Raw genomic sequence first — 6,556 nt, forward strand, 5'->3', positions numbered from 1 at the left:
AAGTGCTCTAACATACCCAAAGCAGACTCCACCCAGGCTCATCAGCCCTAACAAGAAGCAGAGTTTATTAGCTTGAGGAAAAGACCATACTACTGCTGCAGAGCTCCTTCCAGCCCTGAGCAAGCACTAGAATGTACAGGAAGGACATATTCCTACAATACTAGCTTCTCTCATGGATGAAAATGAGATCAGATCTCCCTCCTTGCCATGGATAAGGTACAGCACTTGTGGAAGGCACATGCCGCTCCCTTAGAAGGCAGCAGGATTGGCACCATTAACAATCTCATTTCTAAACTCAAGCTTAGAATCTGGCTATATCAAAAGTGTAAATTTACATTCAAAAAAAAAAAGTGGTGGTGGGGGGAAAGTGTATTGCCAAGAAAATAGCAGATTATTTAGGTTTGTGAGCTGTCAGAGCTCTGGTAGTACAAGAGCTCTCTTGTTCCTGTTGCCTCCCACAGCTGCATTCACTAAATATATCCAGTGCAGAGAGCTGCATTTCTCCACCTCTCTCCCAGGCCAATCAGGCTTTTACAAACAACTTCAGGGTCCCCTGGGACATGCAGTCAGACAGCAGTGATGCCCTAGTTACAGGCATCATGAAGGGTGGAAGCAACTAAAGAAATGTTTCCAGCAGAATAACCTGTTATGGCCACAGGTAATTTCAAGAGGCAACGTGCACAGCTGATTGATACTTAACTGTTAAAAAAAAAAAGTGGTTTGCTCTGGGTAAGGATACACACTATCCCCTCAGATGATTTTCAATTGTTTATGGAAGAGAATTGGTGATCTCAGAGCAACTTCAAGCAGAAAATGAATCATCAGCTCTTTTAAAAACACAGCCACTGTCAGATTCACCAGAGATGAGTGGCAGTCTTAAGTGCTTCAGGGACTCTGGCTCACAGAGAGGAATTCCAATTTTATCTTCCTTCAAAACAGGGCTTTGTGGCATGTTATCTCAAGACATGAYGTGAGAGAAGCAAGCAGAGGGGCATGCTGTACTGTGTATTACCTGTTTGGGACACAAATCAAAATCTACAAACCAGAGGATACCAATTTGGTACCTTTCAAAAGTGTTACATTTGCATACAAAAAGTAAAAATACTTTAAGTTTATGAGCCCAGTGCTACCCTCTGCTGCATGGAGTGGAGGGAAACATGCAAACATTAGCCAAAYGTAGGTAACAGCAAAGGGTGGGGGAGAAAAGTATGTGATACACTATTACACTCCTGCTGCTTCCTTTCTCCATACAGCCGTAGACAAGCTTGCATCTATATCCAATTCCTCATGCTGAAGGATAACACCAATGGATTAAGGGTCTGGCAGGACTGACAGCAGCATTCTGCATAGTACACAAAATGATGGTATTGCAGATAYTGTTCTCCTAACTCCTTGAGATATTTCTTTATCATTTCTGTGTAATTGTCCTTCCCCAGCATCCAGCCACAGAGCAACTAATAAGGGTTTCTAACAGCCAGGCTATTGAGATGGAAGGGGAAGCTTTACAAAAAATATAGCCCTGGGGGAAAACATTATATCTGAATTTCCACAGGGAAAGAGTGCTTCCTCCATCATCTCCATTCTACTCTCCAGATTTCCTAAACCTTCACATTGTATCTTTTCCTTATGAGGACATAGGCTCTTCTGTTCACCTGGCACAACGGAGCCTCAGTCCCGACAGTGACTTCTAAATACTACTACAATCTCAGTAATAAAGAGGAATAACTGCTCACTGTGATTTAGTTAACTCTATAGCAGATCAAACTCTGGAAGAAAGGAGTCTTAGTGATTTTCCTCTCTCTCAAGCTGCCAGCCAGCAGGGATTTTGACCCTCCTGATCCCTGCTTCTTCCTTTCTTCACAGTTTCCTATTTCTTCAGCACCTCCAACTCCTCTAGCCACAAAGTGAATTTGACAGAATCTGGTCTATTTTTCAAGCTATCCTATTTTTAAAAGTCAGTGGGAACTGAATATATGTTGCAATCAAGCCTTGCAGGAGGGAGAATTAAATAGCTCATGCATGACCTTAACCCTTAGGATTTTGTAGATTGTTTTTCTTGTAATCTCAATGCTCAAAGCTTATCATGCATTCAAATCAGATGTGTAGCCCCAGAACATTTTGCAACAAAAGAAACCCAGTTTTGGTTGGATATAATTGCATAGTCACATGAGTCACATCTTTGCTGTGAAATAAATAATGAATATTTGGAAATAACTGGTAGATGTGTATCACAATACATAAAAGAAACAAAATAAAAAACCTCACACCTGAGAATGGAGCCTATCTATTGCAGAAAGGTAAGAAAAAAAGTGGTCATTTTTAGATGTCAAACTGCAGTAGAGGAAAATGGCACAGGTTATGTACGAAAGGAATGTTTTCTCACCTTTTTTCAGTCTGGGAAACACAAAAAGTATGGACCTAAATTCATATTAAAACATCTGCATAAAATAAGAACTTCATTTTCAAAAGCCGTAAAATCATTAGAGGCATTTAAAACCTCTGAAATCGGATAATTCAGATTGCCGCAAAATGACCAGAGGTCCCTAATTTAGTAACAGTTGAAAGCTAAAAGAGCATGAAAATTGTGCTGTTTTGCTATATGTCTTTCCTACACATTCTCTCATTTTCTGGTTTTCTTGCCTTCCTGAAATAAATTGTTGTCAAAGACTATTCTAAATTTGTATTTGGAAATTGCTGCTATTTTAATTACTGACATTGCTGTAGAAGAACTACACCCTGAACAATTTCTGCAGCACTGGTTGTACAGAAGAAAAACCTTGATTCTCAAGGACAGAAGTTAACAGGACTGATATCATCCAGACTCTGCTTCAGAGAATGATAGGCAAGAACTAGGATTGTATCTGGAAATACATGATAAGCAGATCCAGTGGTTTTTGCATACTTTGAACTTACAAGATCTGCTAGATCCTGTGGATTTCTGAGCACACGTTAAGATGGATTCTCAATTATGCATTTTTTTAAAAAAATAAGGACATACAAAATATGACTCCAGATGATAAAACTGAGACTCAGAAAAGCCACTGGAGTGCAAGTTACTTTTAAAAACACTACAATTTATAAAAGCAAACAAAAATCTTAAGAAACACAGATCTAAGGTTTCATTCCTCAAACAAGGCAGTGACTCACCCACATTCCTATCTGCTCAAACAATGGAGGCAAACCCTCATCCTGGCAGACCTGCATTTTATTARCCCGAACAAATTCCAAGAAAAGTCAAGCAGGGCCAGAACTGCTTCACCGAGGCAGTCTGTCTGAGGCACTCTTTCACAAACCTGTGATATTGGCTTTTGTTCTTGAAAAAACCTCAGGAGTTCAGAAGCTCTGCTTTTCATGTCTAAAAATACAATGAAAAGTAAAAGGGCCACTTCTAACAATTGCTTTTTTAATAGGGGGGAGGGAAATTAACCTAGGCATATGGAAACTCACTGTCTTCAGCATCTGCTCCATCATTCCCAACATAAAGAGCAGACTTCACTCATGAAGGACAAGCATATCCCAGGTGAGAGATAGCATGCAGCCAAGCAGAGAAACATGCCCAGCCCCAGCCTCTCTGCACTGCTCTCAAGGGCCTGGGCAGTGCTGTGCAGATACCCAACTGGCAGAGAGAATCAGCTGAGCTTCCAGGTGGCCTCGGCACCAGCAATAGAGCCATTGAAGGCTTGGTAACATAGAGGTGGCAGAAAGGCTGGAAGCCGGGAGGTGGGACCAAAAAGAAGGGGAGCACAGAAAACTGGGCTCAGTATGGCAGAAAACATTGCTGATTTTCCTCAAGAGAAACTCTAGGAACACACATCTTTAAATTATAAACCTCAGAAAAGTTGCAGTTACAAGGCTAGCACTACTGGGTGACTGGGCTACAGGGAGGGCTACACCAGTGCCCAGGGAGAAACATCCCAGAAAGCTGCCATTAGCTGGAGCCCCTCAACAGCTGAGGCTGGGCAGGTACTTTTCTTACACAGCAATGCTGGGGCCCTCGTCGGTCAGGTTCATTAGCCTGTGCAACATAAGATGCCATACTATGAGCATAAAATTCCCTTCTGGCTTCATATTCTCTGAAGTGAAGCTATAAGGACAGTCAATTTGTTCCATCTGTACTAAGATTTTCAGTTCTCATCTTTCCAGTGTTAGATGGACACTCTGAAAGTACATGTTCTTCCCACCACRGGCCAGCTCCCAAGAGGGCCTGGAGGTGCCGCAGAACAGAARCAGCAGGGTTAGCTAACAGGAAGGGCTTTGGAGCTTCATGGGTATCGCAGGCTTGGTTGTGGGTTAAGGAGAGCCCTCAGCAATGCAGGCTACTCACAGAGAAATACAAAGCTGCGTTATCAGAGAGGCATCAGACCTCTTGCAAATAAGTTATCCCTGAACTGAAGCCATGTCTGACACATCAAGAAAGTGCCAGTCACGGTAATGCTACGTGCTGTACTTTGAGCCCAGCCTCGGTGAGCAGAGAAAGCACGTGAACCTGACCCTCAGTAAGCAGAGAAAGCACGTGAACCTGATCCTCCATGTTCCTACAGATTTCACGGGTAGCATTTCAAGTATTTCAGACTGCCCTACGTGAATGACAGCAGAGACTCGCTCGTCAGGACTCCAAAGGTTACATAACATAATCTATTTATCGACTTACAGAACAACAAATACCAGTCTCGTTTGTTAGGACGCTACAGAACTGAGGGGAAATTCAGAAGATTTTGCTGACATGATTTCTCAGTGATTCAAAACACTGCCTTGAAAAAGCAACTATTGTGATCGACGTAACAGCAAACGAACAAGAGGACCTCCTTGTAATTGAATATTTCCCTGTACGAAGGCAGAAAACTCCTCACAGGAGATGGGCTCCAAACCTATTATTCCTACTACTGACTATTTTGCAAGGCCCGTGATATTTCAAAATGCCAGTTCTGCAGCGCAGCTTCGGAAAGGCAGCGCTCATCCTGCCGCACAAAAACAGAATTCAGATGCTTTCTTGGAAACAAAAGGTGCTTCCCAGGAGCCTGGCGCGCCGCCTGCATACCAAGAGCCGTAGCCAGGCAACGGCAGCGAGCGCAGGGCTTGCGCCTCACCCGTGATGCTCCAGCCTCCACAAACAATTCTTGCCACGTAGGCAAGACTGTGCYGGGTAATGGAAAATTACCGCAGGCTTTTTCTTAAAGGGCGAGAGCCTCGTTCGGTGGCGAAGGCTGGYGCGCATCCCGCTTGCTAGCGCGCCCCTCGGTAATTTTTGTTTCCTGCGAGAAAGCCTGCAGCGCGTCACTAGCGCGCTAATAAGGGCGGGTGTCATTTGMATGATATTTCGGTTGACTGCGGTGATAAAAATGTAAAGCAGAGAGCTAAACAGCAGCGGGGGAGAGCCAAGCAACCAGAGGCAGGAGGTGAACAAGTTGGCTGCTGCCTTCATAAAACAGCTTTCAACACCGCCTTCAACATGGCGACCTTAACACGGTGCAGTTAATGCTAGTCAAGAGCTGAAGCCAAAATAATTCCCTTGCACTTGGCAGGCTTGATGTTTTAACAACTGCCTAGGAAATCTCTGTCTGCTAAGGCTGCAGGAAAAAAAAAAATATGCCTTTTTAAAAAAAGGCAGACTGACTTTGCCAGTCTATAAGGCAAAAGAGTAACCCAGACTATAAGGGGCAAGAGCTACTTTTAAGAAGTGTGGCCATGTTTACCTCCATTTTCAAACAGAAGAGAGACTTGTTTCTTAAGACACCACTGTGCCCACCTATCTTAAAAACACAAATCTAAAGAGCCCCACAAATAACTGTAATAGCACCAAGCACCCCATTCAAGCTAGTACATTTTTGCTGTGTGAAAAAMCAGACTTTAGAAGTTTAAGACTTACCACTTGGACAAGGTCCCCTCTGCCTAACAGATGCTCTGCTACAGGAATTGCCCAACAAGGAAGTCGCAGTGCCCTTACACAAACAGCGCTCATTACACATTTCAGAATTAGCTCCCCCATCCTACATTTTTTTCACCTCATCTCAAAGAGCAAGCCAGACTGCCTGTTCTTTAAGGGCACCTATAAGGAACCAACCCTTCCTCACCCACAAATAAATGAGTGAGAAACCCTGCTCCTCCTACTGCAATCTCGTTTTTCTTACTGCATACAGCTGTTGCTCATGATGGCCTCGGTGGGTTTTAATGATGCAGCTGTGCTTTCTGCCCTCTCTGGGGTTGCCTGCATTTCAGGTGTTGCTTGCCAGACTGGTTCTAGGTCAGGTCCCGCAGCAGTGTCCCTTCCAGTCTTCTGCCATTCCCTGATCTTTATGTCTTCATTTGTCCTCCCCARGCCTATGTGTTCTGCTTGGTTCACCACCGGTTAAAGTCTCAACCCAAACTTTTGCATTTTGTTGTAGCCAGCAAATGAAAATGAAGCCGTTGCACTGAGTTAGGGGACTTCTTTGTTACTGAGGCTCCCCCGCCCCTTAAATGGAAACCTTTGTTTTGAAGCTGCTTTCATTATAAACTCCACAGGGAAAAGTCATTACATTTAATAGAGGTTGACCTCATTTTGTAGTCCTTGATATTA

Source organism: Rhea americana, unplaced genomic scaffold (genome assembly GCF_003343005.1).
Source record: "Rhea americana isolate MKP2758 unplaced genomic scaffold, rheAme1 scaffold_28, whole genome shotgun sequence".
Classification (NCBI taxonomy): domain Eukaryota; kingdom Metazoa; phylum Chordata; class Aves; order Rheiformes; family Rheidae; genus Rhea; species Rhea americana.